General features: G+C 41.4%; 1 long non-coding RNA gene across 1 annotated transcript in view; it reads right to left on the bottom strand.

The window, feature by feature from the left end:
• LOC125328754 overlaps positions 1 to 26739 on the bottom strand; it is a 141114-nt gene that overhangs the window by 6094 nt on the left and 108281 nt on the right. Inside the window, exons 21-25 of the long non-coding RNA XR_007204846.1 lie at positions 21009 to 21077; positions 20165 to 20313; positions 17638 to 17724; positions 15814 to 15851; positions 3083 to 6565 (exon numbers count right to left, since the gene is read on the bottom strand). This is a non-coding gene — a long non-coding RNA (uncharacterized LOC125328754). The remainder of the gene's footprint in view (positions 1 to 3082; positions 6566 to 15813; positions 15852 to 17637; positions 17725 to 20164; positions 20314 to 21008; positions 21078 to 26739) is intronic.

Raw genomic sequence — 26739 nt, 5'->3', positions numbered from 1 at the left:
CGTGCTCCAGAGTGGCTCTCAAGGACAGCAAGCTATGCAGCGACATCCCCTTCCAGGCTGCCAACTGCTGCTAGCTTGAAACAATGAAACAAAGAATAATGAGAAAAAGAACAGCACTGTGCTGGATTCCCTTTGGCTTCATTAAAATTAGTGACGTCCTTCAGTTCTGGGTGCTCCAGAGCTCTCCTGGCTGTGCACAAAGCAGAGCCCAGAGGGGCAGGATCCTGCCTGGCAGAGGGTTCTCTGCCCCGACTCCATGGGCTGATGGGGTGGGTTTGCCAGTTCACAGAATCCCAGAAAGGTTTGGGATTGAAAGAAACCTTAAAATCCATCCTGTTCCACCCCCTGCCATGGGCAGGGACACCTTCCACTGTCTCAGGGTGCTCCAAGCCCTGTCCAACCTGGCCTTGGACACTTCCAGGGATCCAGGGGCAGCCACAGCTTCTCTGGGCGCCCTGTGACAGTGCCTCCCCACCCTCATAGGCAATAATTCCTTTCTAACATCTAATCTAACCCTGCTCCCTGTCAGTTTAAAACCAAATCCCCCTGGTCCTATCACTCCATGCCCATGTGAAAAGTCATTCTCCAAATATTTAGCTAATTTTTTAGCAGTCCAAAGGAAATGAGAGGAAACTGATTTTTGTTGTTCCCCATGGAGTAACAACTTGCCCTGTTCCCCAGTTTACTTTTACCTCCTTGGAAACAAACACTTTTTACTCCAGATGCTCCCACCAGTGGCTGAGTCCTCATGGGACCTCCTTCACCTTCCTGGAATATGCAGAGTTGCCACAGAGGCAGAGGAGCTGATCTCTTCGTAAATTATGTGCACTGAACTAAGCAATTTAACAGTTCATTCCCCCAGGTAGCCACTGACCACTGTATGTCTATCTACTTAATCTGGCAATTAATCTCTGGAAGGCTGGTAGTCATTTTAGATTAACTTTTTAATCGTAAAAATTAGTAAGCAACTTCCTTTTGGTTAATTTTTCTTTTTATTTGTTAGTTTTCCCATATATTTCCAGTGGTCATCTCATCTACTAAATTCGTTCATCCTTTTCAATGCATGACTTTGGGAATCAGAGGTGGGGGGAGGAGGGAGAGTTGCTAAGAAATTGGAAAACATTTTACATTTTTTAAGTAGGTAAGATTAAATGTTTGTGCCATAGTTTACAATTATAATAAAATAAATCTAGAAACTATTTCATGTATGAGAGCATGTGCATTAGAAAACATATTTCTGTAACAGATAACCATCTTCTGAACAGTAGAATGCTGGTAATTTGTCAGTTTTTCTTTTAATTAAAACTGTGAATATAGTTCATGCTCTGTTTGATTCAGTGTCAACATTTTGGATGGGGGCTAAAACTGATTTCCTCTTAAATCTCTGCATTTCTCAGGACAACTGATGAAGTGTGCCTTAACATTAAGCTCATGAACCCATGAGGTTTGCCTCTTTCAAGATCAGTAAATCAAGAGATATTAGAGCAACAGCCCTGATAAGACTCAAGACTTCTAACACTTCTGTAAATGCTCTCTTTACCAAAACTGCATCCATTTTTCCTCTCAGACAACCTGTTTTAATTCATTGCATCATTACCAAGCTGGTCCACTGTAAAATGAATTAAAATTACGCTAGTTAGGAATTCAATTCTGAATATTTTTCTCAGTGCAAGCCATGAAACTTTTACACTATTTAATATTTCTTTTCTTAACAACAGAAATATCTGCCTGGTGTTTCTCTAAATAATTTAAAATAATATTTTCTTTTTTGAATTTTCAGTCCTCCTTTCTGGAAATATGAAAACTTGCATGGTCTGTGTTGGAAGGGACCTTAAAGCTCATCCAGTTCCACCCCCTGCCATGGGCAGGGTCAACTTCCACTATCCCAGGGTGTTCCAAACCCCATCCAACCTGGCCTTGGACATTTCCAGGGATCCAGGGGCAGCCACAGCTTCTCTGGGCACCCTGTGCCAGGCCTCCCCACCCTCACAGACAAGGATTTTTTCCATATATGCAACCTAAATTTCTCCTCTTTCAGTTTGAACCCAGCACTCCTTGTCCTGTCACTACATTCCTGATGCAAAGTCCCAGATCTGGGTGAGTTTGGAGCCCCAGACCTCATTTCTGTTACACAGAGAGTGGAAACAACCACCACATTTCTTTAAAACACATCTCACCGTATTTAACTCCAAGCCCCAGTTCCTTCTACCATGCTTATTTTAATAAATACTCATGGCATGCAATAAAATTAAAACATCAGTGAACAAAACAGATCCACATGAATTTTTCCCCAGGGATTAGGAACGGAGAGGAAGCACATCTGGTACAGGAGAGTTGTGTTGCTAACTGTGCTCAACTGCCCCACTGATAGGTGAGTACAGCGATAATCTCATTTATCTGCAGTGTACCTGAGTGCTTCTTGGACCAAAGCCTGGGGAGGGCAAAGGCAAAGACTGAAAATTGAGAAAGCCCACTCAGAAAAGATGGCAACTTTCAGATGTAATCACCCTGGTAGTGAGGTACTTGATTCCCTGGGAATTACCTCAAGACAAACACGGTGAGAATTACGCTGGAGAGGATGTGAGGAAAAGCACACCATGAGAAAGAGGAGCAGATGCATCTTTTGAGCTCAGTATTCCTCATGCCTCTAACTTCACATGCCCTTTACACAGCCTTCTACTAATTTTTCTACACTGATAATCTATAGAACCTAATTACACAAAGTCTAAAAAAGCTCCTTCTACGAAAGGCATAATGCTGATATCTGAGTCACGAGCACAGTTAATGTAATCTAACACATATTGCGGGAACCTACTGCACACAGATATTACCAATTAGCACATGATTTTAACAATCAACATTCATGCAATTAATAGAACACTTCATATTCCTTCTAATTTTGAGCTCTGCATGAGCATATGTTATCATGACGGAATGTGGGATCATTTATTTATACTGGAAGCAAGGCACCACATAGAAATCAGAGATGCTGAAAGTTAGCCTGAAACTGAAACAGGCTCAGCTTTGCACTGAAGAAAGAATATTATTAGTCTGACTTCTAAAAGTTGAACCTTTACCTTACCTTCTTGTTGATCCTTGCTGTTGGTGAACTTCTGGAGAGGAAACTGCATCCTGATTACAGTTGGGGACTACAACAATCAGTTCATCAACAAGCACTTCTCTCTAAAACTGAAAACTATAACTTAAACATCACTCAAAAAAAAAAAAGAGTAAACATATACTGCTTAGATATTTAAATATATATATATTTTTTTCAAAGATAACAATAGCTAAGCACCTTGTTTTCCATAACATATTTATTATTTTACTTTGTTGTGAACTGGGAAGAATTGCTACACTTACAGGGCCGATGAAGGTTTGAGGCACACAGAGAATAAACCCAGATCCCCACAGCGTTTAGCCACACACTTACTTTGAATTCCATAGGATTTAGGGATTTGATACCTTTAGGATCCAGTCCTGTCTATTTTTCTGGCAGCAGAGGAAGCAGGGAGGCAAATACCTGCTTCCCAGAGTGGTTGCCAGCTTCCCTTACCTGTCTCTCTCTTCTTCCTCCGTGGAGCTGATATCAGCAAGAAGCAACAAAACCTTGCTTTAATTACTGAAGCCATAGATGTGTTACTGGCTCATTAAGGAGACAAGATGCTCAGTGAAGAAGGTGTTTTTTACACATAGATTGGAAGGACTCACACTGCACTGCTGCAGTGGCTGGAGCTGCTACATTCCCTGTCTGGCTCTGAGAAGGATAACGTCAAAACACTGGGACTGTGCGAGCCTTCACTCCAGAACATCCTCGCATCTCCAGCTGCCTGGTTGCAGACATGTCCCACACATGGTTCCTGCGACTGAACACATTCCTGCAGGCCTTCCCAGCCAAACACGCCCTTCAGGAGCTCCCCCTGGCAGCCTGGGTACACACATGTGCCATGCTAGCATCCCACCGTACCGACCCTCCCTTCAGTTTAAGAAGATCTCTCCTCTGATCCTGCTCTCCATATGCTTTGGAGAATGTGGCAAGAGTTGCTGTCACCAGGGAGTCCCTTTCCACTTGCAGTAGAAGGTGGTGGCTGTTCCCTCTTTGCCTTTCCACTGGATTAGGAACAGCATTAGATTCCCTTGGGCTTCTGCTTTGGGAAGAGCTCTAAGCCCAGCATGAGGAGGCTGCAGGTGGAGGGAATTCTCTCCAGCAGCAGGTACCAAAGCACCTTAGACTGCAGATGTAGACTCTAAATCATTGTGTCTTTCCCTCTTTCAAGACAAGCTCCTGAGAGAATTTGGTTTACCACACATCTGACATGTACTTATGAACAGGAGAAAAGCAGCCATTCTCTGGGTATAGCTGTATTTCTAAAAAATGTCAGAGGAGTATTTATGTCTCCCATTGCTGTCCCCCCCATCGAGGGAGCCTTCACAGAAACATCAACTTTTGGGCTGCTGCTGTTTTAAACAGGAACAGATTACAGCAATCTACAGGTTGTCAAAGAAAAGAGAGATTTCACCTGTGACTGCACCTCTCATGTTTATCTCAAGGGCTCTCCAACACGGTATTGGTAAAAAAAAGTGGTGAACCCTCTGTGAAAGTCAGTGTCTGGTTGTGCAATATGCACGCTTGGAAAGAAGGATGCAGTTCAGTCAGTCCAGATTTCCATGACGACCAGGGGAGATGCACAATTATATAGACAAACGAGAGGGGGAAAAAAAGGAACGTCTCAAATTCAGTTTGCCCAAGGTAACTTCAGTGAAGGTAATAGAGCAGCATGAGTGTCACTGACAGGGAGGCAAACTAAGCATAAAGGTTTCTACGCTGACTAAATACATTAGCAGTGGCCTTCCTGCCAAAAAGAAACCAAGAGATACTTTTTTCCACCAATATCTTCAGTAAACTTCCATTTTTCTTAACCATTATTTTTATTGAAGGCTTTGCTGCACAAAGAATCCAGGGGGAACAGGAAATCACATAATGGTGCAGGTTGGGGAATTCTCTAAAAATACGTAACCATGGCACCCTTGTCATTACCAATCAAGTATTCTTGATAAAAAGTAAAGTAATTAGCCTTTGAGAGGAGCATAAAGCTAATTAAAAATGACAACTTAGTCATCTCAACAAACAACAGCACAGAACCAGTCCAGAGTTCTAACTATAGCAGCGACGTGATAACCTGACCTGCCACAACCACTTGCCTTCAACCCCTTAAAAGAAACCAGTTTCTGAGAGTGAAACTTTGATAACCTCTTCCTTTGGTGTAAAATTTAGATTTGTCTCATCTACCATCCAATATTTCTGTTTGTTCTCTGAGTTTCTGCATCTTTTTCTAAGACAGTTTTGCCCAACTATCAGAAATTTTTGTAACTGAAATGATGGAAAGTCGTGTAGTCTCCTAAAAGGAGATGACAAAATGTGAAGCATGAACATATGCATTGTCAAAAAAATTCACAAGTTGCAAATGAGTTTAGTCTCATAACAAAGTTGCTTGCTCAGAATTTATAAATAATAACCAGAAACAAAAAGAAACCACTGGTCTCTCACTGAGAGGGCAACTGGGGTTCTGTCCTCTCACAGGTGGTAATGACAAGGTTTTAATTAATTTCTATGGAGCAAGAATGAATCTTTCTTCTTTTCTTGCTCTGCAAAAACCCTTGAGAAGGACACATTATCAGAAAATTATTACAATTACCACAGTTTTTCTTAGCAGGTGTGTTTACTCACGTTGCAGGTACAGAAGGAAACAAGTTGCTGTATTTTCGTGGAATCATGGAATGATTTGGTTTGGAAGGAACCATGAAGATCATCCAGTCGCACCCTCTGCCAAGGGCAGGGACACCTTCCACTATCCCAGGTTGCTCCAAGCCCCATCCAGCCTGGCCTTGGGCACTTCCAGGGATCCAGGGGCGGCCACAGCTTCTCTGGGCACCCTGTGCCAGGGCCTGACCACCCTCACACACAGGATTTCTTCTCAGTATCCCATCTAACACTGCCTCCTGGCAGTGGGAAGCCATTCCCCGTGTCCTGTCCCTCCATCCCTTGTCCCAGGCTTCTCTCCAGCTCTCCTGGAGTTCCTTTAGGCCCTGGAAGGGGCTCTGAGGTTTCCTTTTTGAAATCACCAGATTCTACTAAATATTTCCTAACATAAACGTTTATATTTTATATATATATAATTAAATACATTAACTGCAGTCAGCAACCCATGGCACTACATTCCTTAGAGCTGAGAGCTCATTCTCTTTAAGAATTAGAGTTATGGAAACACAGGATCATTAAGGTTACAAACAACCTCTGAGTTCATCAAGTCCAACCACTACCCTAACAAAGCTGAAGTGCCCTAACCTAAGGTGTGTGCACACAACAGAGTCTCCACAAAGTTGTGATGCAGCTCCTGAGCTCATACTCACAGATTTAAAAAGGATAAACCAGTACTGTGATGGGCCAAGCCCAAACATTGGCTCCTCAACAGGTCCTGCTGAGTGATGCTGGTACTTCATCACGCTGACAGACTTTCCTGAAGCACACAGGAAAGAGAGATTTGATCCTCAAAATAGGGATTGACTGGAATAGCAAAAGAGGTAGAAGAGATTTTGGTTATGTTTTGAGTATCCCACATTAATATTTGACTATAGTTCCAGTTCCTGCTTGCTAGGAAGGTCAGAACAGTGACTTAGAGAAGGCCTGAGGCTGCTGAGACACGACGCAAAAGAAGCACCCCGTGAAACAGAATGATTGCAATGCAATGTAAGAAGTGAAAATTTAAGCTCCTTTGACTTACAGTATATATGAATATGTGAGAGGGTAAAATACTTACAGATGTGTATCTAGACCAAATAAAAAAGCCTTGTAGAGACAGGGAAATATGTATCTTGTGCTGCGCCGCTTCCAGTCCTAGGAAAGCTTGAAGCAGAAATAAAATGTTTGCTTATATTCTGAATAAACGTTGGATGAAAAGAAATTCTGAGCAGCCGTGAACTAGATAAAGACCTTGATCCTGCTCTGTAATGCTTGGTAAGATACAGCTCAGGAAGGCCAGCTCTGGCTTAGGAAAGAGAGTCTCCCTAAGCCTCCTCTGCAGCCGATGGAGAGAGGGATCATCCATTCCCGGCTGGAGTAAGCCGGCATAGTTCCACTCCAATCCGTGGAAGCAGACCAACATATACAGGCTGAACATCTTAGGCTGGGATCCCAAATCTACAGATCTGCACCTCTTAATAATTATTTATATGCCAAACCTAACAACATTGGACAACCTTCCTGAGCCCTGGTTTACAAGCTTTTCATTGAAAACATTTTCAGGGTCAAATTCTCCTCCAGTTGAATTCTGTATCGCAAATTTGGTGCAATTTTGGGTTATTCCAGTTTGCTTTTTCAATTCTTTGCAGTGTTTCCTCAAACATGTTTGTAAAGACTTGTGTCTAAAAGAGTTTTAAAGGCCCTAAAGGAAATGCAGTTTCTTTTCATACGCCTACAGGACAAGCAGGTGTTCTGGTCTCAGACTCTTACACGTTATAGGACATCAGGGAAGATAAGAGAAGTGCTGCTTTTCTCTTCCTTTTCTACTTTCCCCAAGCAAAAAATAAAGTTTTACAGGGATGAGGTAGTTATCTACAACACCTGCAAGGAGCATGCATCTACTTGATCTTTTGACATGCCATTTTCTTGTGTAGGGATGGTGGAGATGAAAATGAGTTATTTTTCTAGTAAGGAAAGGAGAAAACGGTGAAATCTCCACTTACTTGTGTACCTCACTTTAGACCTACAGGCTCTAAACTTAATTCCAACTCTAACCTGGAGAAAGAAATGGAAAAAATTCTCTGTAAGGAACAAGACTGTGTTGGCAGCAGAGTGGATTCAGTGATCTAATAGTTCTTTTTCCAGCTCTGATTTCTTTGCTACTATTAATAAAAAGGAAAGAAAAATGATGGACCACTCCAAACAAATTGTTACCATAAACCAACAGCAAACATCAGAATTGGCCCTTTAAGAGTTGTGTGGAGAGAGGGAGAGGACTAATAACGTACCTTTCCGGGTCCTGGGCTATGTTTATCTCCCATATTTATTTAAAAGCAAATCAAAATACTTTTAAGCAAGTCGGCTGGTTCCAAAATTAGGAACAATTGAACAAAGAGGAATCTGCTAATTCCAGATGGAGTGCATATAGTCCCTTGGCACTTATTACTTACCAAATGTTTCAGAAAGCAAACACATGACCTAAAAGATTTCGTGAGTGTGGGGGTCCTCAAAAAGCTTTTAACAAGTCATGTCTTTCCAACTGTATTTACTTTACCCACACACAAAACCCCACTTCGTTTTCCTTTCATTTTTTGGGGTTTTTTTAAGGCAGACAATGCTGCCTTTAAAGACTATTTATGGATGATTCAGTTATCCCACAAGGGCAGGAGCTCCAAAGGTGTCTCCTTTGAAAGGCTTCAGCTGTGGAGCATCTGCTGTCTGCGAGGGCCACCTTCCCTGGCAGGTGCAGGTGTTTTCTAAAGTGGGATCGTCCTGCCCAGCGCTGCAGGAAATGGGCACCCACAGATGGTTTCTAATCTCAAAGAGATGCAAGATATTTCACTGTTGTGGTTTTTTTTTTCTTTTAAATCTTGCTCCTTTGCACACCAAAGTTGTCCTCCAGCATCCTGCGAGGAAGTGCCAAGCCACCGTCATGACACATCTCCAGGCAAATTAATTGAGATTTTTTTTTTTGTATGCATTTCATATTCGTTACTGAGGTGTTTAAAATTAATTTCATAGGAAAATGAGTCTAATGAATGCAACTTGGAATTTTTTAGGGAGTATTATATTCCATTATTATAATTGTTTCCTCCCCTAATTAAATACTTCGGGGGAAGAATAAAGTAGAAATTCTTGATTTTTGAGGCAGTTAGATGAAAGTCAGTGATTTTTCAGCTGCTCTCCCACCCTAGGAGCACAGAGGCAGCAGTGATATTGCCGTTTGTGCCTTTCCCAAGCCTCTGGAGACATCAGCACATAGGTCCTTGTAGGCAAAAATCCCACCTGGGTGACGGCTTTGGGAGATCTTCACTTAAGCCTTTCAGTCTGAGAGGGTGAACAGGTTTCACTTCTGTTCTAGGTGACAATTTTCATAACACAGACTACAAAACTTCAAGATTTCTGCTGTTCATAATTTTCTGCTGGAGGGATGAGCTCGGTCCTGCAAGAGGGGCAAAATCAAAGACAGAAGAGAAAAATATTTAATACACTTTTAATTCTCAATTGAGGTAATTTCTTTTTCTATTCTTGCTTTCAACATGTTTTTTCTATGCATTCTAACATGTGTTTTCTTAAAATCAATCCCCTTCCATTTTTCTCAAAGGAAAAAGAATTTAAGGGCAGTGAGCTGTGACTAAGAGACTGAAAAGAGAAATAACTTTTCGTGACAGTATAAACAGGTAAATGTAATTTAGTCTTGAGTTTTCAATGAGTTATACCTCTTCCCTTTAAGCTTTTTAATCTTTTACTTTTTTTCCCTCTAGCTCTTATTTTAATAACCTTCCTTCCAGTTACGCTGCAACCCTTTCCTTTGGGCTTCTATGGTTGTCATTTTTCCATAGCCACCGACTCAGCTCAGAAAGAAACTGAGGGCAAACATTGCTATTTCAATTTGAGTATCTACAAGGTGAAATTTATCTGCTGACAAAGCCTCTCTTTGTTCAGTAACTCTTCTCTAACTGTGTGCAGTGTGATACTCCCTAAAGTTTTCCTACTGTCGGCATTTCCCTGCAAATCCTTAAGCTGCACCAGCAAACCCAGCCGAACACGTTATTTTACATTTTTAACTGAAATGCTTTTTGTTTTTATTTTAATGAATCCCCTAACTCCAAATTTAATTAAACTCATGTTTTTTAATTAATTACCAACAAATGCAAATAAGGCAAACTACACAAACATGTATTCACCATTCCCTGATAGATACGTGGGTGGGTTATTTTAATCCTGAAGTGTCAGGATTTAAAAATCCTAAAGTCTTGAGGGTTACAACCCAAAAATTCTTTTCATTTTGGGCTTTATGAGAATATCTTAGTAGTGTATGACAGGGAGCTCGTCTGCTTAAAGGAGCAGAAAGCAAACTGCAGGTTCTTTAGCATTACCCGTGTTATTCTTGCTAATCAACGGTGACATTCAGCAGATTTAGGCCTGTGTGTGCATTATTACATACAAAAAGTAGAATACAATAATTTCATAGAATCCCAGTTATGTTCAACTTCCCTAAATGCTGACAAATGTGTATTCATGGAATGCTCTCTCTGGTTATTTAAGTGCAGCTAAACCAGAAATTCTAAATGAAACACGTAAGAGTTCAAGCATCAAACTTAAATGCTCTGAAGCCCAGGAACCCCAAATTTAAGGCATGTAATATAATCATGCTTAAAAATTAGAAACTCTCTCCTGTGAGGACAATACACAGTTGAATTACTTTTTTTAACTATGTAAATATTATTCTCAGGAGCAAATATTTCAAGATCTCATGAAATATTACTCTGAAGGGTTGCTTAGAAATTTCTTAGCTTCTCTGATCGCTTTTTTCAACCTAAACCCTGCAAAAGCAGCCTGTCCCTGATACGTGGGATTATTTAAATCATTAAAGCAAGCAGGAATATTTGTTTCTGCTCCCTGCCTAAGCTTGACATGGATGAATTTGGCTGTGTCCACATGTCTAGTTCAGCTCAATCTCACAGTCCCAGGATGACCTGAATCCACACACTGAGATCTCGAGTTTGCTTAAAGCCTGAGCACAGTGCTTGAGCTCTGGCCCTCCTGGATCCCAGCCCAGAGTGCTGGCCCTCTACACCCTGGACACAAAATGAAGCCAGCACTGGAGTGCTCAGAAAGTTCCCTGGATGCTGTATTTTCCCATCAGTCAGCAGGTAAGAGCTGTTTTTCCTACTTGGCAAAGGTCTTTCTTATTTGCAGCAGCACTACACACCTATGGAAAACACATTCTGCAAGTGTTTGCAAGCATTCTTGTTTCCACTTCTCTTTATAGTCCCTTTTAGACTATATTTGGAGTTTTATGTATCTGTATATTTATATATTTTATATATTTTCATAAACTTCGGGTTTTTTATACACATACACAACTCTCTGTGTACACATCCACAGAACCTCTTCTACTTCTCCCCATCCAAAAAAGCAGACAGATTTCTCCATTGTTTACCGTGGACTGGAAAGAAGAGATCAAAGGACTGACACTAAACCACCTATATCTCCATAAAGTGTTCTTCCGCCCCAAAAGATGCAAAATGTGAACACACAAATATGTGGTGCCTCTTTTCCCACAATAAGGACAAATCAACAATATAAAAGGGAAATTAACAGCTTTGAGACCTGCCCATATAGATAACTTCTGGGCTAGTGGGAGTTTTTCCAGCTCTCTGTCCCTCCACTTGCCCAAATGAAGAATGGGAACAAGCTGCCCCAAATGATCTTGTGCAAAAATTTAATTATGTTTAGCTTATCTAATTGATGTGTTTTGAGGAGCTTGGCTAAAAGATGTCATATGTGCAAGGCTATTTGTTGTGTTTAAAGATATTTGTGCTCCCATCCTTGGGAAAATTCCTCACGTTCCCTGTCCTGCTGCACTTAGAAATGATCCTATCTTGATTATGTTCCAGCTACCCAGTGTCAAAAATAATCAGGAATAGGCAAGATACAGCACAAGAGTGTTCTGCGGAAGGCTGTGAGTCCAGTGGCTCCTCCTTCCCCTCCTTGTCCAGTCTAAACACATGCAATCCTTTGGAAATAATAAATAAATAATTAAACCAGCAGGGCAATGTCCACTCGTCTCCTGAACAGTTCCTGTAACACGATAGTCCATAGGCAGCCATGCAAGATTTATCATCAGAATTTCAAGGCTTGAGAAAGTCCTTAAAATATCCCACATCCCCCCAGACAGCTCTTCCCAAAAATTGAGGAAATAAAGATATTCCCTCTTTTGCTTTTTCCCCGGTTTCCTTCCAGCCCACAGGTCGGTGAGAGGCTCAGGGACCATCAAAACCATCTTCAGCAAGAAGGGGTTTTCCTCCCTTAAGAAATATTGCAAACAGAAGATTCCCATGTTTGAAAGGTCAGAGGAAAAAAACATAATGCACTCATGAAGAGACAATCTCATTAATCCTGTTGTTCTTGGCCCAGTCAATAGAAGAAACATAAATGCTGTCAACACTGCGCTGCTAGATAAAGGATAAAAAGTGGGAATGAAATGTTTTACTGCAAGGACTGCTCTTATGGTTTGAGAACATTTCTGGAAATAACCTGAGCTGAGAAAATGTTCCCTAGGAGGAATACATTCTGTGGGAAACTGTGTGGAAGATAAAGTTTGGTCAGTGACCTTCTCACTATCCTCTAATCACACAGCACACACTGCTCCAAAGAGAAAAAAAGGGATACTGTGAAGCTAGGGACACTTTACCTTCCCCACATTACATGAATTGAAGTGGAAAACACAAGAGCATCATAAATCTCTATTTCATGCTTTCAGATACTGTAGTGAAGTAATAATCCACTGTAACTCACCGGGAAAAAAAAATGTGACTTTTGGTTTAGGGCACTGCAATAACACCAACTGTGATACACCTTCAGTGAGCATAAAAACAAATGACTGGGAGTTGCTAAAAGGGGAATTTGCCTTTTCATCTGTGCAACATTAGAAATGGAGAAACAGCCTCACATTTCTCAACCAAAAGCAGGAATGACAGAGAGGGGGAAGGCGCCAGGCGAGACCTCTCCTGTGCAGGCAGCTCCCAGGGATGAGACAGAAAAGCTCAGTTTAAATACTCCCATGTTAACGCAGCAGCAGCAGCATTCAGATACTGTATCTGCACAGGCAGTGAGAGTAAATATTGGCTTATGTGGTTACTCCTGGGAAGATTAGGGAGACATCAAATATGGATGTCCCCAGCACTCCACACACAGGGAGGGTATTGGAAAATTCCCGCCTTTAGATATTTGTGGGGAATATCGCTTTCCCCCTTATTTTTTATTTTTTATTTGTCCTTTGAAACCAGAATTACTGTAATTACTGTCTCTAAAAGGTGGTTATTTGAAGACTGGTGTTACACGCACGGAAATGTCAAAGCTTTTTTGGTTTCTGCAGCACGAATCTCGGGAATGCAGTGTGATCTTCCTGAAATGGCATTACTGGGGTAATGCCACAGCACAGAAGTTGGGTAAATATTTTCCTTGTGCTCATCAGTTGCTGGCTGTTGACAAATACACTACCTAGAGCAGTAATGCAGGGTAACGATGTCATTACTGGGGGATAAACATCGCAGCTGCCGTGCGTGCCTACAGTTCTTGCAAAATAGAGCTGAGGAGGGTGAATTAGTTTGTGTACTCCACATCTTTCAAATATTTCACTAATCACCATAGAAATAATTGCAGGAGCAATTGGTGAGCTAATTCAGACACAGGCGCATCTGAACTGCTCGAGTTCAAAATTACCCTTTTCTTTGAAGAATCCTTAAAGATAAAGAAAGTGGAGCGGACACAATGACATCTCTTTGTGTCTTCGTCCCTTGCTGGTTTCCAATGGGACATGAAACAGCGAGGGTGCAATAAGATAGTCTCTAATTTTCCTTCCATCCATCTGGAAGCAAGAGCTACCAGAAGTCTGACAAGACAGCCTGATCTCCAGCCAGATTTCTAGAAATGTTAAGAAGAGTTCCTTATTCAACAAGCACCTTCAAAACTACTTAACTACCAGAAAGAGAACCTCGGGTGTCTCATCAGCCACCACAATCACTCCTGGAAAAAGACCAAGAAGTGCCCTGCAGAATTCTCCTGCCACCAAACCAGTGTATGTATGTTTGTAACCAAACCTACATACATCAAATGATAGAGATGTATCATCCATACACAAGATAATGCTGTAACTACAGATCAGGAATAAAACCTTTTGGAAAACCTTCAAGAGGTAGTCAGAAAGGAACAGCATTGTAACAGATATTCTCTCGAGGGCCTCATTCAAAATAAACTTTTATATTTAAGTGTATTAATTTATGTATTAAGGAGATTCTTCCCTTTGCTTAGAGCTTTCCAAGTATAAACCAGGAGCATCTCAGAGATTTGCAGAGGATGGAGGAGCATTTCCAGTGCTTTGGTCAGGTAGATACCAGCTGCAAAATGAGCTCAGGACCACACAGGACCTGCAGAGGCTTTGGGGGTGGTTTATGGCAATAGCAGAGAGTCACCAGCAGAATTTTCTTGCTCCATTTTGTGCAGTGTAACTTAATGGCATTATCGACATCTTCTGTGATATACATCCTGTGATCAGTGCAATTACTGCATGTCATCACCACTGTAAATTTACCCAGCCTGAAACCATTTTAAACTTAAACTGCATACTTAAGAACTACTATCCACCTCCTCTTTGTAAATTAGCTGTATGATTTATCTGTGGGAACCATTTCAAAAAGTATACATTCAGAAATACATATACCACATGATGTCTTTTCCATATGGCATCTCATAATTATTTTGCTGTGTGTGAACATGATGAAAACAGTTTCATAATTCTCTAAGGGTTAGGGTAAATTATTTCAATTAGACATATTTCAGAGCAAACATTACCTTAGGGTTTATTAATAATAGTACCTGAGAAGGAACAGCTGCCTTTTAAGCAGCGAGAGCTGTCAACTTCTCACTGCCCCCCTGTAGCACCCCTTTTGTGACTCTAAAAAAATGGTGGATTTTCTCATGCTTTACCTAAACAGAGAACTTGGCAGCAGAGACCTGGTTGTAATCCTCAGCAAGGGAGCTGGTGGGTGGATTTTTTTCTCTATAAACTCTTGTATAAACCACACCAGTCTCCTGGTATTTATTTTGTGTAATGTTGGAAATCATACACAGATCCAACAGGCCATGTAAAGGAGTTTTGTAACTTCCTGAAACCCTTTCAGGCAAAATCTTTTCTCCAACAGCAGTCCCAGGTTGTCAGGATAATATCATCATTTTTTAAGGGCAAGGTTCCTCAACTATTTGTAATAGGATAGCTTTGAAAAGACAAAATGCGAATCTAAATTAGATCAGCTAATTATTAGGAATTGCTATTGGAATTATTAAAAAGAAAATTAGCTCCATTGTCAGATCACATGGACTGCTTTTGCAAGCACAGGGCTAACAGGCAGCTTGCCCTGTGGTTTTGTGTGCTGCGCTCCTCATTTAGCTGCTTTTATATATTAATGCTGTAAAATGATGTGCATTGATTTTGAATGATCAACTGTGTGGGGATACACCTCTGCTCAGCTCAGCCCACCTGCTTCGATGCTCCACAAAAGTGCATCTCCCTCTTTGCAAGGAATACTTTAACTCACAAATCCCTAAGAATCCACGTAAACCCCAAAATCTGAAGGGGAAGTGTGCTGAGAGCCAGCCAAGGAACAGGCATGGAAAATCCCTGCCTCTCCTCACCCTCCACAGCATGCAGAGAGATGAGTGAATTGACTCTGAATGCACAGTCACTAAAGCTGGGTTGAAAAAAGGGACAGAGTTACATCTGTTAGCTGATAAATAATGCAGGTACAATCTCACAGAGGGCTGGTGTGACTGAACACTTGGTACAACCTGTGGGCTGGAGGAAAATTGTGTGGAGCTGCAGCTCTCAGTCGAAGAGTAGGAGGAGAGGGCATCAGCCCTCCCCCCAATCCTGCTTATCCCAGCCTCAAGCATGGAAGAGGGATGAAAGCACTCAATATGGCAAAAGCAAAAATGTAAACTGAAATACCTCTAGTAAGAGTTAAACTTACTGAGTTTTAAAATCAGTGTGTTGAGAAATCAATTCTCACCTTGGCTGGCAGCCTTTGATCCAGCAATGCTCGTGTGCCTGTGGGGAGTGGGATTCTCAGACATTTAGTTTATCAATTCCACCACGAATATATACACACACAAAAAATAGCACAAAAAGAGAGAAAGAGGATGTATTTACATGCAGAACTGTAGGTATTACACACAGAATCACAGAATGGTTTGGACTGGAAGGGACATTAAAGACCATCCAGTCCCACCTGCCACAGGTGAGGACACCTTCCACTAGACCAGGTTGCTCCAAGCCCAATCCAGCCTGGCCTTGAGCACATCCAGGGATGTGCAAACCCATGAAACTCAATATCCAGGCTATCCAAAATGCTCAGTTATCACCTGGCCAAACATGACTCCTCTACGACACCATTATCATACTTTAATCTTTTTGTCTCAACCACAGGAGGAAAAAAGCATTTCCAAACAGAAAAGAAAAATTGATAGGTAAAATAGCATTCAAGCTATAAAATATTTCCTTTTGATTCAGGTCCTAGTATTTTTGCCTGGCTCAAGTTCAGGAAGCTCTATAACTTTGCTGAGTAATTTCCAAAGGCCCCTTGCCTGTGCCTTTGCTCAGGAGCACATTCAGCTTTGGAATTGCCACTTTAAATATGATAGAGGCCATTTGCTCCTCTGTCATCTCTGGTGCAGTGAAGTCTGTGGCTTTCTACAGAGATTTTTGCCTGTCCCTTCTCCAGCAGGTCCCAGCCCCACAAGGACCTTCCAGCCTGGGTGCTCCATACGCAAAGGTTCTGGGGCAGACTCTCTGTGTCCCGCTTCGGTGTGTAGAAACCCATAAGAAGTGAAGGAATGGGAACCCTAATCCTGAGATGTCTTTAATAAATTGAATAAACAAGCTTGTATCTAATGTTTGGACTTTGAAACTGTTATTTAATTTTGGGAAGACTATATTCCCAATCATGGAAACTTCTAATCTCTTTCTCCATGTCATCCAAGGAGGAGACTGACCTCTGACCTTTGCTTTCCTCTCCACTTAATTCCTTTATTTGTTCTCCTTCACTCACTCCATAACCAGAAAATCTGTGTTACAGTTCAAATGCTATGCTATACTTTTCAAAATCCCACACTTTCCTGAGTTCAATTCTTTTTGGGCAGCTCTCCTGAAGCAATGAAGCTTTCACACTGGCCCTGTCTGCCAGACCTTTTCTTCCTTAACCATTTACCAATTCATTGGCTTGTTTCAATCCAATTTAATAGAGAGGTAGAAGCTCTGAAGATAATTAAATTCCTGTAACTTCTGCAAACATTGGCAGCTGGAGACAGGTAGGAGATTGAAAAGAGAGCCTCTGCCACAGCAAGAGCTGCAGTCATAGGTTTAGCTTGGATATTAGGAAAAATTTCTTCACCAAAAGGATTGTACAGGCCAGTGGTGGAGTCCCCATCCTCAGAGGGATTTAACAGCCACGTGGATGTGGCACTTGGGGACATGGCCTTGTGGTGGCAGGGCCAGGGAATGGTTGGGCTCAATCATCTTGGAGAGCTCTTCCAACCTAAGCCTTTCTAGAAGGCTCTACAGGAACACTTCTGCGGGCCTAGGCTCAGCCAAGAGACAAATGTGAGACACAGCACCTGGGGGGAAACTGAGGCACTATGGCAAAGGATGGCCGTATTCAGATCCATCATATCAAAAATGAAGGATACAAATACTGAATCTGCAGTGCCAATGAGAGTTCAGGAATTCTGCATCTCAGGGTACAATGTTAACTTTGCTCCTCCTTTCCACAAGGGCTGATTCTCAAGTCTTTGTTTCACCTAATTTCTACAGAAGTGTAGAAGAACTGATGTGTTACCTGATTCCCAGGGAGGAGAATCTTATTCCAGATTCAGTATCTGTGCATAAAATGTTGTCCTTAGCCTGTGGTTTTTGAATCTGAAAGCTAATGACAGCAGCACAGTGAATATTTATAGTTATTCGTCTTTACAACCACTTCTGGCATATGACAGGGCTTGTGCTACTCTCATACCTGTTCACAACATCATTGCATGAGTGACTTGGGTATAAACTTGTGCTCAACAGTTGCACAATATCCTTTATTGGCAATGGGTCTCAGCTGGGAGTCAGGAGACAGACTTCCATCTGTTAGTGAAAGGTTGTGGGACTGTGGAAACTTATTTTTTTCTTTTTCCTTCTCTGTCCTTTTTTTCCCTCCCACACTTTGCCTTTTTCATTAGTTCGAGCTAAAAGTCCTTGAGCAGAAAGGCCTCTTTTTGCACCAGATGTTTGTATGAGCCTATCACATTGGGAGCATTTCTTTGTTCAGGTCCAGATGGGCTATTGCAAAGACGATAATAACAAGGCTAGCAAATACTGATGTTCTTATATCTGTATGACAACACCACCTTTGAAATGGGAACACTTGTCTGTATACGTTATGAGAAAACATTTTTACTTGCATATTTAGCTGTAACAGCCCCACTGAAGTGCAAACATAAGATCTTAAAAGTACCTCCATCAAAATTAATGGACAGCCTGACAGAGATCAAACTTGTTTTCTGCAAAGAGATTAATAATCTTGTGGCATCTGAGATTTTGCCATGCCTGTCTTGTTTCTGTTTCTCTTGCTCTAAGAGAAAGGCTGGACCTCGCCTGGATGTTGTCTACCACCCACGAGCCTGGCTCAAGACCCATCTATAAATTTCCTTTGCCTTTTGAAGACATGAAATTTTCCTTGACGAAGGTGATTATCAGGTATTAAAGGCTAATCTTATAATAAATTTGTGAATTAGTAAGCTTATTTCTTAACTAGTCAAAAGCAAATCCCTCTTGCTCATACCTTGTTACGCAGGCATCGCGTGCTATCGTATCGCTGGAATTTAATCATTTGTCAGGGTAAAAAAATCCCAAGCAGAGATATTTGCTCACTGAAATGAGCCAGGGTGGCCAGGTTACTCCCCATGATGTGGGGTTTTTTCCAGATTTTTTTTAAAATTGAATCCCAAAGGGCTTTTATTTTGTGTCAATTCATACAATAAAGTTCTCTTTTATGAGACTGACTTTGCTCATGTGTTGTTAGCCCACTTAATTAAACTCTGAAATGCTTAATTCTTTCTGAGGCCCTAATTCTCTTCTATACAAACATTGCTGTGTGCCCTCAATGAGGGCAAGTCGGCGTAATTCGACACAAATTTCAAAGACCTCCCCAAAGCGTTTGTTTGTGTGTTGGGCGAAGGAGAGGGGAGGGAAAGAGTTGGATCCTGGCTTTGGAATTGCCCTGTTTAGAAGGTGAGAACCATCTGAAACACTTGGACCCACTTCTAATACCCCTGCAGTCTGGAAGCACAGCTTGACTCAGGTCCAGCTGTACCCAAAATCAGGGATAAATTATGTATGTGAGGGGCTGCAACAGCCTTCACATTAAATATTGATCTGCTGGTGCTGTGCCACGCTGCGAGCCCGAGCATCTCCAGATCCACCTGTCTGCTCCACGGTGACGGCCGCTCCCCCAGGAGCGGCTCCGGCGCGGCACACAAAGCCTCTCGTCTGAAATAGGTGGGTCCAGAGCAAATTTCCTGAGCGTAATTTATTCCACACCCTTGCTAGCATAACAAGTGTTCCTCAGCCTCTGTGGATATGTATTCGAGAGGGAGCTGTCTGTCTACATTTGATTTTACATTTCCTTCAGCTGTTTCAGAGATCCATAAGCAAAACCTGGCGCCCGGGGACGTTCGAGAGGATGGTGAATTCATAAACAATAAATGGATTACAATCGGACATACCTTAACATTTTAATCTCTGGCAGATAGGGTTTGGATAAGTGCTTTTGGGTGGCTCTGTGCAATAAATTTATTCACCTGTGTACGTATTTTACTTGACCATATCTGAGCAGAAGGATTGCATGGGGGGTGAGGAAACAAAAAATCTCCTCCAAGGATGTCCATGTGCACTCTCCCACTGCTGGCCTGGCAGGCAGAGCTACCTTTCAGCCAGATGGAGCACTGGAGCACAGGCAACACCCTTTTCAAAGGAGGCACTGGGCACATCATCCAGCAAGACTAAGGAAAAACCTCTTACGCAGTTGCAGCACATTTTGACCTCAGCCTCCTGCAGTGGGGGCCATATCTTGGAAATGCACTGTAGTCTAGGAGACAGATCATACCCTTGCAAGCCTTCCTTCCTGCATCTTTCCCACAGCCTCTGATATAAAATGGCCTTTTTTCAATCTGGAGGAATTTCTGAAGCCACAAACCACCTCTGACCTCTACGGGTGCTGCTGCACCAAGAGATTGGCAAACTGCACCCAATATGACCCAGGTTTCAGGCACCAAAAAAAAGATCCTTCCTGAGCTCTCCCTCCCATCCTGCAGCAGCTCTCCTACCTCCAGACGCAGGTCCTCGAGGTACATCAGAAGACTGGAAGCAGATGTCTTCTCCAGCCCACTTGCTTGTCTCATCCACTTGTCAATGTGCTCCTTGTAAAGGTGCTGACGTTTGTTTGAGACATCAAAACTGTAAGACTGAATCAGACCTGTGAAGTATACAAATAACTGTGAGTGTTAAGTAATTTCCCCAACATGAAGTGACTGTAAGCAGTTTTCCCAGCTTTCCAGCATTACATCCAAATTTCTAAGTTATAGTGAGTCATCAAAACCATTTCCAATTATTTTATTAGATGTTCCAAACAAGAATCTGACCAGCTTGACCATGTAAGAAAGCCTGGAAGAGTTAAAGCTGGGAATTTAATAGCCCACTTCAGTTAAACATTTCCTGTTAAGTCACGTGTTGAAGTTTTTCCACACCTGAGAACATAGAATCTCTTTGAAAATTACTTTGTAAAGGTTTAGTGTGGCATGCCCATTGACATGGTATTCCAACCAGATGGAAAACTCTTACAAGCTCAGCCTTTACTGTATTTACTGTTTTGTTTTATTATTCCTAATTGCAACAAAGCCAAGAAGGCACAAAGTTGGAGAAAACAATGCAATAAAAAAATAGGAGAATCATTCCTTCTTATTATTTTCACAGGAAGATTTGGGTTTAACTCTTGGGAGGAGACTCAGCTCAAATGACATTTTCACACAACCAGTACATCCTCTCCTATCTGCTGCACCGAGCTGGGTTCAAAACAGCTGAATAGCAATAACTACCAGGCCAGTTGTGGATCTGACATTCAGAATTAAGCAGATGGCAAGCACAAAAATACAGTCTGGGTTAAATACTGACCACATTTGCCAGAAGCACAGACAGAGAAAGCCCAGCCACATCCAGATCATAGGCAGAGCACATCCAGATCTACCAAAACAGTAAGAGCAGAATTCAGTATAAATTATTCTGTGCTAATAGTACATGGACATCTGACAGTATTTTTCTTTTTATGCTCTTCCTTTTTTTTTTCCCCCTTCAAAAGGATGGAATTTCACTCTGTACTGGACACCTTGGCCAAGAGCTTTTTCCCAAATGGATGCAATCCCCTTTCTGATGTGAGTGCCTAGCACCAGTCTCCTACCATTCCATCCAGACACGCTGCCCCTGCGGTGCTGCCGGGTAGGAGGTGATATTTAAAGCCATGCCAATGGAACACAACAGGGGATAGGCAGAGCACAAGCAACAGAAGGAGGATTTTGCAAGAGCTCGCTAGGTCACGTTAAACTCCTTCTCTGGCCACATCCAGTGTCCAGCCCGTATGTCTGAAGATCTTTGCTGGAAAGCCTTTGTTATTTATTCAGAAATTTACTGTGGCTGTGGCTTAACTCCGTGTTTTGGAGCTGTTCTTTAATTGATATTGTGCACTTCATCCTTCATAAACAACAGTCAAAGGAGGACAGGGAGGCAGGTGATCAATACCAGTGGATGACCCAGGCTCTGTAGGAATGTTACTTATACATCAAAAATTTCTACTGAAGAAGAGAAAGCACGCGCATAAGAGCTGTATTTATGAGGTTAAAAGACTCCTACCTTTGGCTAAGCATCACTAAAAGCCTCGTAGAGAAACTTCTTTGTTTCTGGCACAAATAAATATTTATTATTGCACTGGGGAAAAAAGTACTCTCACAAAGCTTAACTATTTTAATAAAAAATTTAATATGTTTGTTTCTTCCAGACAGGAGATAAAAAGCTGTCAGAGAAATAATGGTTTAAATTACAGTGAGATGTTTCCTTGCCTAATCTTTCTCTTTCTTCTTTCCCAAAAATCTATGTGGCATGATTAGAAATTTTATTTTTAGTAAGAAATGTCAAGGAAACACTTTATGATAAGTAGCTGCTCTCTATTAATTCTTTTGTTATTAAACGTGGGAACATTAATTACCATTAATCATTTTGGCTCTAGTATAGATTTCCCACAATAAATTCTTTAAACACGTATACAAACCCTGTAATCTAATCAAGTAATTTTCTTCTACCTACTTGGAAGGGAGAAAACAGCAAGACTGTTACTGTTATTTCTATTTTTTTAATTCTGAGGAGGAGGAGGAGAAACTGGCAACAGGACCTCTATAAGAACAGAGAAAAAACCCAATAACTATTCCTACAGACAGTGTATGTGCTACTCAATAATAATCACTCCTTACAAGAGGTAAAGTACCTTAAAAATGTATAGAAATTCAGTAAGGAATTGATTTAGGCAGCTCTAAGTCATCAGAGAAATATATTGCTCTGCAAAAGCAAAGATAATAATAAAACTTTTTTTCCTCAAGAAAATAAAAAGCAATACCCAAATTAATTCTGCAGCAATCAGCACGGTGCTTCCTAATGTAGCTGTGATACAGCCCAAATTTCCAGTGCTGACAATAAAAGCTCACATTTAGTGACATAAACATAAGTTTATTGAACTAAAGAAGAAATGTAAAGTTACCAGTACTGGTTGCTGCTATCAAGGTAGTCACAGGAGCTTGTGCTCTGTTGTTGTTCGCAGGGTAACACTGGGCTGCTGAACTCTTTATAAACCTGCCATCACCAGATTCCCTGATTTTCATACTGGCAGGTGCATTCTTTGAACCACAGCGGGTAATTCTGCACAATAACGTTGTCATTACTCCCCAGAAGCCCTAATTTGAATAAACATGATGAATGAATGCACTGCATTTCTCAGAACAAACAAGCTGCAAGCTCCATCTTAAGCATGAAACCACCGTGTGACTGATTAAGTATGGATGCTGCTTGCCAAATCTCACTTTCACTTTTAAACTTATAATTGTTCTCAGAATGAAGTTTCCATAATGAACAGTTGAAGCCATTTACCTCAAATATTGATTTACAACTGGTGGCCTTACATTAATATGTGTCTCAGCCACTTTGGGCCTTTACCACTAATCAAGGTCTGTGCAGGCAGAGGAGAATAACTCTGGGAGGATTCCCTTCACGGTGACATGATCCACAGATTGCACTTCAAGGTCCAGAGTCATTCATCCAAAATCCAGCAGCTAAATAATTCCACCACATTCCAGCAGCTCCTCAAGTCCTCTCCTTTCACCTCGTGTTCAACTCTTTAGTCCATCCTTGTACAAGCTTAACAAACAGGTTTCAATCTGTCCACTTGTGCCTTTCCCCACTCCAGACAGCTCCCACTGTTTCTGCCTCGAAGCTTCAGCTTTTCTGCAGCATCTAATCTCCTCCACAAATTTCCTTTTGTTCCCTAGGACTCCGGTGTCCTTTCAGTCTTCTTTCAAGGCATTCTAGACATACAATTGTTTAACATAAAACTCAGCCTTCTAAGAAAAGATAGCCAAACGTTTCCTCTTTTTTTTTTTTTTTTTTTCTCTTCCAGAAACTTCCTGAACTGACATAACACTTCACAGATGGGTCAATTCCTATATCATACCCTATTTCCTCTCCTAGATCTGGCGCCTTTACAGACTGCAAACCACTACTTCCAGCAAGCATCTCAAAAGTACTTTTACTTAAGTAACCTGCAGCAGAGGCAGCTGCTGAGCTGCTCCAGGGGTTCTAGACCATCTATGTGCGATGATGCATGGATGTTCCCACACTTTCCTTAATGAAATCCTCTGGAGGGGAAATAATGACGGTAATCCCAGGTTACATAAATTCCTTACTGATGGAAATATGTTGGAGAAGAACAGTTGCTCCAGTAGTTCCCAGAGATGCACAGAAGCTTTGTGGAGAACATCAACAGAGATGCAGCGTGCAACCCTTTTGGACATTGGAGTCCCCATCCCTGGAGGGATCTGACAGCTGTGTGGATGTGGCACTGGTGACATGGCTTAGTGGTGGCCTTGGCAGTGCTGGGGGAATGGTTGGACTCGATGACCTTAGAGGGCTTTTCCAACCTCAGTATAACAATAAACCCCATAATTTGCCAAAGCATTGCTGGGAAAACGTGACTTCCCATCTGCTCGGTAGAGAAATCACACCAAGGCCCCTCCAGTAACGCGCTAGAGTGTGGATCTAAAAAGGCACGAATGTGAAAACCTCCTTTTCACCCCTTCCATCCACCAGCAGAACTGAGGGTAACCTACTTTCCCCCAGGAGTCCCTGTGCTTTCAAGGAGCACAGGCACAATGACGCGGAGCACACAGCGCTACCTCGCATACATTATTTGATAACATTTTAGCACCCAAGTACCCGGCATCCCACGGCTTTCCCTCCTCCCAGGATGTCACAGAGTTATTGACATTGACAGAACCAGGTTAACAGAGACTAAAGGAGCACTACAAGTTCCTGCCCCTAGCGTGAGGGATTGAATGATTGCTTTTCTCCTTTCCGCATTTTTTTTTTCCCCCTGGTGTAAAAGTTCTCAAGCTCTGGACAGCAACAGGTTGCAATGCAGGTTGTTGCTCACCATACTGAAAATGTGCTTTGCGTTTTGCACCCTGATCAGGTTGCCTGGACCTCTCTCAAAATGACTGAATAAAGAGGTAAATTCTGTGACAAAATTTTCTTCAGCTGTATAAACCCCAGAATTTTTAGAAAAAATAATCTGAGATCACATAGCGTACTTGTGTGATAAGGAAAAAAAAAAAAAATCCAGATTTTGAAAAGAAATGCAGAGTTTTCTTAATTTGTCAATTTATGCCACAGATAGTGAAAACTAGCCTTGTCTCAATATTATTCAACCATAACCTGAAAAAAAAAAAAAGGACTGTGATATTTTCCAGTCCTGCATTTTTAGCAATTTTTAGTCATTTTATTCAAATCTGTTTCACTAGATTATGGTGATTTTCTAGGAAAAAAAGAAAATAAAAAAGAAAACAGAAGTGAAAAATCCAAACATTTTCAGCTTCTGCTGTAGAAGAGACAAAATGCCTGTGACTTAGAGAACCTGTCACAAGTCATAAGCGTAAATAGCACAGTTTTATATCTTCGGGAATAACTTCAAATACACAGAACAGCCCCCTAGTTTTAATCTTATTTTTTCCCTTAATAATTGACCTACATAAGCAACCAAATCCTTGGTACACTTCAGTGGCATAATTTAAATTTCTCTTACGTGTACTGTAGAGTTGTCGTTGAAGTCCCTAACCAATCGTTATGGAAGACTGAGGGCTGGAGTGATGCTTTGGTTGCTGCAGCATTTAGGGGAAAGAAAAAAAAAAAGAAAGGAGCAAGAAAAAAAAAAACCCTCTAGAAATGCACAACCTGGTGGAGGTTTCAATCCATTAGCAGCATCGAGCTTGCCAGTTCTGTACTGCAGCATTTGACAAGGCTCTGAGCCAGAGATTAAGGCACGTCTCCTGAGGAGGGAAAAGAACAGGAGCTTCCACACTTCATTAAGGATATGTTTTATTTGCAAACTGCCAACCCACAGAGTGGCACTGACTTTTGGGTCATGGAAAAGGTTGCAGTTGTGCACTTGAGCCGTGCCAAGCTGAGTTGGATAATACTCTTAAAAAAAGCAAATCAAAGAAAAATGATAAGAAAAAAATAGGGAAATCCACGATTGCAAACCACCTAAAATAGGACTTGAAATGTAACTTGTGCTCCAGTCAGGATTTTCCTCCTCAAAAAATCGTGCTAAAGCAGGACAAGAGCCCAAAACAACAGGGAGCAGTTAACTACAAAATGCATATTCATGCTGTATTTTTTTTTTTATAATTTAAACATACATTCTCGGATTTATTTCACATTGATGGCTTTAAAGAATGTTAATATCCCTGTAGAATCGAGCCTTATCTCTATTTGATCCTTTGCCAAACACTGTACTAACATTCCACAACTGTACACATTTTTTTTGCTGAGCTATTGTTGGGTTTTTTTTCCTGGCTTTTTTTTCCAAATCCAAATAGAAATATGTAGTTTATGTAGTTTAGATAATTTAGAGCATAAATCATAAATCACTCGTCATAAAGGGCCAGTTCTTGGAGTTTTTGTTTGTTGTTTGCACTGGCAATTTCCCAATCATTTTCACAAGGAGCAGCATTTGAATAAAGGCATGGTTGCCAGTAAAGGTAAATTTTCTCTATTCCAGGAAAAAGAGATTTAACAATAGTATTCTGGTTTAGGTTCCAGATTCTCTACACTGATATCAACAGGATAGTTTGCAATGAAAGGTGTTCAATGGCTAAAGGTAAGAAAAAAGAATGCCCATCACTGGGAAGCTTGCCTAAGAGGTAAATTATACTGCTGGAATATCCATGACCTCTTTCCTTGGATTTGAAAAGTGCCAATAGTGATCACCAAGGAAGCTGTGAGTTGCTCTGCCTGTGCACCCACCTGGTACAGTTGTAAACACCACTACAGCCACTGCAAAAGCCAGCAGAGGAGAAGGTGTAAGTCTACCAAGATCGAAGCTTATGGCTCTATCTCATTTTCAGCGCCTAAAGAAACCAAAGCAATTCATTTTATTTTTAATCTGTAGCTGAAAGAAGACCAGATATGGACAGAAAATGCTTCTGCTCTGTGTCCTTCAATACTTAAGAAAATATGAATTTGATAACCTATTGTTTCACAGAACAGCAGGAATTTTTAAAGTACTTCAAGCTCAATCACCTCAGTAGAA

The sequence above is a fragment of the Corvus hawaiiensis genome, chromosome 7 (genome assembly GCF_020740725.1).
Source record: "Corvus hawaiiensis isolate bCorHaw1 chromosome 7, bCorHaw1.pri.cur, whole genome shotgun sequence".
NCBI lineage: Eukaryota > Metazoa > Chordata > Aves > Passeriformes > Corvidae > Corvus > Corvus hawaiiensis.
This window is presented reverse-complemented; position numbering and strand designations above follow the sequence as displayed.